This window comes from Odontomachus brunneus, unplaced genomic scaffold (genome assembly GCF_010583005.1).
Source record: "Odontomachus brunneus isolate Ranch 3 - 2012 unplaced genomic scaffold, Obru_v1 Obru_scaffold_385, whole genome shotgun sequence".
Lineage (NCBI taxonomy): Eukaryota > Metazoa > Arthropoda > Insecta > Hymenoptera > Formicidae > Odontomachus > Odontomachus brunneus.
Genome location: NW_022639835.1, coordinates 50,163 through 58,072, shown reverse-complemented (window position 1 = coordinate 58,072; position 7,910 = coordinate 50,163). Strand labels below are relative to the sequence as shown.

The 7,910-nt window shown below is 32.7% G+C and overlaps 1 pseudogene; it reads left to right on the top strand.

Moving 5' to 3' along the window:
• Positions 1-243: 243 nt before the first annotated feature.
• Positions 244-2,209, top strand: LOC116853622 (annotated as a pseudogene).
• Positions 2,210-7,910: the final 5,701 nt, after the last annotated feature.

Here is a 7,910-nt window from a genome sequence, read left to right as displayed (position 1 = left end):
CTGAAACGTCTTTTAGCGTTTCAACATGTTTTGTCCTACATAACAGTATTTTATTTATAAATTATTTTAACATATTACAGATTCGTCTATTAGTAGAGCATGGCAAGAATGATTTGAAAGATTCTGTATATTGTATTATGCGTAGATTAATGACAAACAAAATTGCTGTAAACTTTAACTTGAAAGAATGTAATAGAAAAGGAGTACAAATTGAGAAAAATAAGTTTGTAGGTATCGGAACTTATGATCTTGTTATTGGTAAGATTTGTAAAAAATTGTATAGATATACATGTTGTATAGATATACATGTTTTATGATACTATTGCTGTTTTCGTTATAAATAAAAATAGAATAATATGTCCATTTACAGTATGCATTACCAATATTTGTAATATATAGTAATATATGTTGTGAAATGGATAATTTTTCTATTGCTAATATTATATAATTAATCCTTATAATATAAATTTAATCTTACGTTAACCTAATATTTATATTTGCATTAAAAAAATTAGTAAGTAATATATCTTATATTTTTGTTTGCAGCTGCTTTGAAGTTACACAAAGAAGAAAGAGCTAATAGAGGCATTGACTTTTTCTATAATAAAGAAACCGCAGATTCTCATATTGCCAACTGGTTAAAAGATGCAAAAAAACATTTTGACAATGAAAAATTGAAAAAAAGGAAGGATAGTAAGCAAGACACAAGTTTAAGAAATAATGAAGATGCATAAAGGAAATATAGTTTCTACTATAAGTACTTCAGGAATCTTCTTTTTCATTTTCTTTTTGATTTTTATTTATGAAGCCACACGAGTTTTGGTGTAAGAAGCCTACCCTAGTTATTTCATTGATAAAATAATGAGTTATTTTTATTTCATTGTATTTTTAACAACATTTATTTACTTTTCCATAAAAGATTTTTATTTACACAAAGTATATTTAGTATCTCACAAAGTGTTTTATTGTATCAGTTTTTGTATTTACACATTGTATTTACCAAATCTCACAAAGTGTTTTATTCAGTGTATCAGTTCTTGTACTTATTGTATTTACCAAAAGTATTCAGATTTTGTTTTATAACGATATAAAATAAAGATAAATGCGCATTTTCTTGTTCTATTTTTTCTTCATTTCGATTTAAAACCTTGTTGTGCAAGGTATAAAAATCGTGTGACTGAAGCTAGAAACCACGTGGACGTTACGTGCATACGTCTCTTAAAATTCGTGAAATTTTCACGTTGATCTCCACATTGAATCGATGATCTAATCCACGTGGATTCTAGTACCGTTTTTGAGTGGATGATCCACTCAATGTTCCACGTGGATGTCGACGTGGATGATCCACGGGATAGGGACGTGGATTCCACGTACTTGTTTTTGTCGGGTTGTCGGCATGGATTTCCGGAAAATTTTTACGGGCATCAAAACTATCGGCAAGATCAATAGATGAAATATCTTATAAATTACAAATTCTTCGACAATATTGTCCTTCAGACTTTGCTAGACGTCCTATATCAATGTTTATTCTAAATATAAAGCAACGGAATTTAGACAATTTCTGCTTTATACAGGTCCAGTTATAATGTATGGTTTGTTAGGTGAACAATTTTACAAACATTTCTTATTATTACACTGTGCAATAAGAGTTCTAGTTTTAAAGTCCTCATCCAGACAACTTCTCAATTTCGCAGAACTTGCACTGCAAAAATTTGTTCTTTGTTCAGACGATCTATATGGCACAACTTTTACTTCTTATAACGTACATGGTCTTTTCCATCTTATCAATGATGTCCGACGGTTAGGAAGTTTAGATTCTTATTCTGCTTTTCCGTATGAAAGCAACATGTCTTTTTTTAGAAAATATTACAGAAAACCAGGTCTATCACTGCAACAATTTTTTAATCGAATAAAGGAGGTACAAATTCACGGGACATATAATCAGGAAGTAGATTCATCTATTCACGTATCCATGCCGCTTAATAATGGTGCTGTTTTTCCTCAGTATCGTAAGATACAATTTAACAAAATACTTTTGAGTGTAGACATACGTGACAATTGCTGCATGTTAGAGAATGGATCAATATGTATTGTTTGTAATATTTTTGTATGTAATTCCTCTTATTGTTTAGAAGTTAGAAAATTTTTAAAAGTAGAAAATTTTTACGATATAGGCGTGCCATCCTCATCTGTTGAGATTTTTAAATGATTTATAAGGTCAATAATACTTCTAATGCTATCAATAGGAATATTAATGAAGATTGGAAATCGATGGTATGTCGCATTTTTATACCTGACTCAAGTAAATGCACTTTGGAGCGCGTCGGTTTCAGTCGAGCCTGCGCGTCACGGGAGGCCTTACATTCAGGGCTTATAACTACAAAAGGAGACATTTTTAGACCGAATGCCGAAGGTACATTATTTTCGATACCCTAAACTTTTATGTAAACAAAAAAATTTTTTTAATTTTTTGAGCTCGCTACATACATAAGTGTTATCCCTTAATCTTTTGCTCCTTTTATCTGGCCTCAGAATCTGATCCGGAAAGTTAATTGTTATCCTTTCACATCTGGGAATACTGGAATTCCTGGAATTTTATTCTAGCATGGAATTCAGAAATTACTGGAGGATCCTAATAAAAGATATTTTATAAATAATGTTGTTTTTTGACACAGTAAATAGTCCTTGTGTACTTTTATAAAATTACTTTGTGACCACCAAAAGCTACTTTCTCTTTTTAATTTTGGAAATCGCTTTCGAATTTTTATCTATGGCAACTCTTCGCAACCTACTGGTAACAAAAATTTCAAATGTTATAAAAATGAAGTCTATATAAGCCAAGCGCTAGGATTAGGCATACAAAAAAAAGAAAAATACTTTTATTTAAGTATTTATGTTAAATTGATATTTTACAAAAGTTTTAATCCTTGGATCATCTTTAATGTAATTATACGCAATAGATTGTCGCTAAGATTTATTATTATAAAAGTTGTTTAGTGTAGCAATTGTGGACCCGATGGGTTTATAATGAAGTTGACTTTATTATTTGAGATTACAATCAATTGCAGTGTCTGTGCAACACAACGCCATAATGGATTCTCTTTCTTCTTCTTCTAATGTCCTCTCGTGGCAGTGTTAAAAAGTAGCGTCGCAAGACAGAGTCGCTACGGCGCGAATATTTGAGTAATGAGAACATCCCGTCCGCCTTGGAAAACTTAAGTTTTACAATCCAGAATTGCATAAACATGGCTATTGTATCCGAGACGCAATAAGATGTAGATACGTAATTGAGGTGGCATATGCCAGTGAAATTGAGATAAACGTGCAAATTACCTGAATAATCGTATAAACTAAAGTTACATCTAACTCGTAAATAAACAAACTATGATGCGCTATTGTCATTTTGAAAATATTTATAATAAACCGAGTTGGCACACGTGTTAATTTGACATGTTGTCTTCTATAGATAGTATATTTTTAGTAAGATTTTTTTATATAAGCCGTTCTTAGTACGAATAGTTAGAAGAATAACCGTCCTAACTAAATTATCTTTACCCGGATGAGTTTCTACGATACGTCCTAACGGCCACGTCATAGGAGGTGAATTCTCGCTCTTTACAAGAATCATAGTATCAGGCTTGATATTAGGGAATTATTAGTATTCCTCCACTTTGTTTTAGATTGAAGTTAAATAATATATTCTTGGAACCAACGCGCCCAAAATTGCCGCATTTACGTTAAAAGTTCGTAACGACTTACACGGTTACTCGGAATAATTGTTAACTCGCGTTTTGGAATTGCTGTGAGCGATTCTCCGATAAGAAAATGGCCTAGAGTTAGTACTTCTAAATCTATAGGATCCTGTGATAAAGACGTGAGTGGACGAGAGTTCATACAGGCCTCGATTTGAGTGAAAATTGTATACAGTCCTTTGAAACTTAACAACATATTTCCCAAAACCCTACGCCTTAGCAGATTTTGGCTGCGTTCCGAAATTCACTGCCAGTACTGAAATTCTATAGTTCATGTCACGTATACTATAAAATTTTAGCACTGACAGTGAATTTCGGAACGCAGTCTTTATAGCCGCTTCCCAGATTTCCCCCATGTGCAGAGAGTACTGGAATAAAATGTCACTGTATGAACTGCTCTGTTAAATAAATTTTTGTCTCCTCCTGTGTCGCTTCCTGTATTAAGAAATTCTTCATTTTCTTTAACACGTTATTGGCTTCAACGAAGTTGGTGCCATTATCAGAATAGATGTTAATACATCTCCCTCTACGGGCTATGAACCATTTGAGTGCATTAAAAAAACAATGAGCAGTCAATTCCGAAACGACCTCTAAATGGATGGCCTTGATTGAAAAGCAAACAAAAAGACATAAATAAGTCTTCGTCGTCTTACAGAAAGATAACTTTATATTAAAAGGTCCCGCATAGTCAACTCCGGTATTGAGAAAGGGTCTATTTTGCGTTATTCTTGTTGTTGATAGATTGCCTATTAATTGTTTGGCTGTAACTGGCCACGTGCTAAAACATACGAGACAATTTCTCAACGATCTACGAGTGGCACGATTTCTGGCTAAAAGCTAATATTGTTGATGAACAGCTGTTAATACGGTTTGTTGGCCTGCATGAAGATTTTGATAATGTTCGTGTTTTATTATCAATTCAGTCAAATGATGTTTAGTGGGAATAACTAGAGGATGCTTTTGAGCGTATGGAACAGATGCGTTTTTTATTCTCCCTCCTATTCTAATTATTCCATTATCATCCAAAAAAGGATGTAAATCTTTCAATTTGCTTGTATTACTCAAATGGGATTTTACCTTGAGGCATTTTAATTCTTCGTAGAATTCTAGTCTGCATAATCTTAACTATCCTTACTAAACTATTTTCTAGCTCTTCGACACTAACTGATTCTCTTTGTCGCAGATGTCGAATGTCTTCTCTTATTTGTGCATTCTTTACGAGTCGCATGCAGTACGCCGTTACTCGTTTTAACCGCGTTAATGACGAATACCTCGTAATGAGTGTTTGGTCAGCAGCTTCGTCAAGAATTTGTTGATTATATTGATATATATGGTAAGTCTACGATAGTCAGGTATTTTTTCTGGAACGGACGCTTTTTTCAAGTCCAAAATCTCAAACCATTTTGCGTTGTAAAAATTCAGGTCGATTTCACCATATTTGCTTGTGCTGCAATTCTTCTGGATTCATGCCTCTGGACAAGTCCACCGGATTCTTTTCCGAATGAACATGATATCGTTTTTTGTCTGTTAATTGCTGTATTTCCGACACTCTATTTGCTATAAAGGTATTCCGCTGATATGGTTCTCTTGCGATCCATGTCAACGCAATTGTGGAATCGTTCCAATAATAAGTTTCTTGTATAGATATGGTCAATGCTTGTGTGACCTTATTGCAAAGTTTAGCTAGCAAAAGTGCGCTACATAGCTCTAATCGAGGTAAAGATATCTTCTTGAGCGGTGCTACTCTGGACTTTGCACATTAATAATTGAACGTCGTAATCGTTGTTTGAATGCAAACTTCTAATGTACACGCAAGCTCCGTACGCTGCCTCCAAAAGCGTGTATTTCAATAGTTTATGGTTCATCACATAAGACTCGTCTAGATATACAAAATTTCTTAATATATGGAATTTGTTATTTCCATTTCGTCCACATTACATATATGCTTACAGGTATTGGTTCATCCCAATTTGATTTTGATTGCCACAGTCGCTGCAATAAAATTAGTTTGAATAATGATAGGACCTAACAATCCCAACGGATCGTATATCTGATCAATATGTGCTAATATACTTCGTTTTGTAGTTTTTTCTTTGTCAATCATCTAAGTTTCATATAAAAAATGATCTGTCACTGTATTCCATTTTAAGCCAAGTGTCTTAATTTCATCCAATATCATGGTGGACTCTTCCTCCGAGGTTGGAGAGCAGAATTCAAGTGCATTAGATTTCCACTTTTTTAATTCGAATTTAGCGGTGTTCAAATAATTTTTTCCTTTAGCGTCTGTAATCGTGTGTAAAAATTTCTTGAAGCGTGTCTGTCAGCGTGTGTAAAAATTTCTTAAAGGCATCTTATGGCGAGGAACAGAGAACTAAATAATCCATATATAACGGTGTTCAACTGGAATTTGCGAATATATTCTGTCGGAGTCCACTTCCATATTATTATATAGGAGCGTATTGCGCTGTGCTCACTTGTCTAATCGAATTTGTCTATACATTTTAGTTATGTCGGCTGTCATCGCAAATTTATGCTGTAAACGTACAATGATACTGAATAACTCGTCTTGGTTGGACCAACGAATAACACATCGTTTAATGACTTTCTATTTGACGTACGACTTGAAGCGTCGAAAACTACTCTAACTTTAGTCGTACTACTTGCTTCTTTGACCATAGCATGATGAGGAAGATAGTACGTAGACTTGCTATCGGACTCCTTGTTTGTTTTTTCAGTCATGTGCTCTAACTACAAATATTTTTCCAAAAATACATGATAATACTTCAAATTCATGATAACTTCAAATTATGATCTTCATTTAATTTACGTTCAATTGATTGCAATCGTTATTCTGCGCTATTATAAAACTCTCCTAAATTCGGTGGATCATCTTTCAAAGGTAATTGCACAATAAATCTATCCTTATTTCTTTTATGCGTGGCGTGAGAATGTTCTTCACATTTCATTTCTTCCGATGATCGATACTGTATTGAAGTCACTTCTTCCATTTGTCAAAACTTTTCTAGTTGCTAGGATATATTTTTAGCAATTGATAATGTACAATAAGATAAAGTTGTTTTGCGATATCTCTTTTCTCCTAATGATCCTGAAATTACCCAACCTAATTGAGTCTTCTGAAAGGCAAGTTTTTATTAAATCGGATTTGTTCGGCACAAATAAGTTCCCAAAAGACTCCCTTGCTTAATAAAATATTTACAGTATACGGCATATGAAAATTAGAATCAACTAATGCGATATTTTTGGGTACTTTAATGTTACTGAAGTTTATCTTGTTTGTAGATAAATTTTCTGTAATCTTTTTAATGGTTAAAAACGGGAGAGTAATTCTAAATGTACTGTGTCGCGATTGAATGTCTGCGTAAACTTATAGACTACTTTTCATAGAAATTTCGTTAATTCCCAACACTGTAATCATCATGGAATGCTTCACTAATTGCAATCGATCACATAGACTCTCAGTAATAAAATTAGACTGTGAACCGCTATCGAGTTCATTAATTATAAGGTTACATTCATGATCATTGCTGAATTTATTGCGTATACGAATTATGGCAGTAAATAATATTATTTGGGCCAGTTCCCAGTAAGCAAAATAACATTACTACAACGTTATTATAATGATATGGAGTAACATGTAACGTTTAGAGATATGTCGTATTTAACGTTGTATACAACATCATAAAGACCAAACTATGGCACCGATTTAGAGGTTACGGTAATGTTGAAATAACATGTCATATCGTTGTAATTAATGTTATGCTAATGTTTGTAGAACATTATGTGATAATATTCCTTGGATAATGTTAAATAAATGTTGCCGTAATGTCAAATTCACATATATCATAACGTTGTAGTTAATGTTATGCTAATGTCTTTTTTAACATACTGTGATAACGTAATATTAAAAAAATGTTTAAAAAATGTCATTCTGACATTTATTTGACGTTACTATGAATATTTTATTTTTATTATACATAACATTTTTTCAACATTTTTATAGTATTTTCAATATTTTTACGTGCAAAAGGACAGGAAATAATATATATTAAATGTAGGCAATATTATGTATAACAAACAGTAAGAAATATATTTAAAAAATATATAAGTACATGTGTGTCACGTATAAGTACACTATAT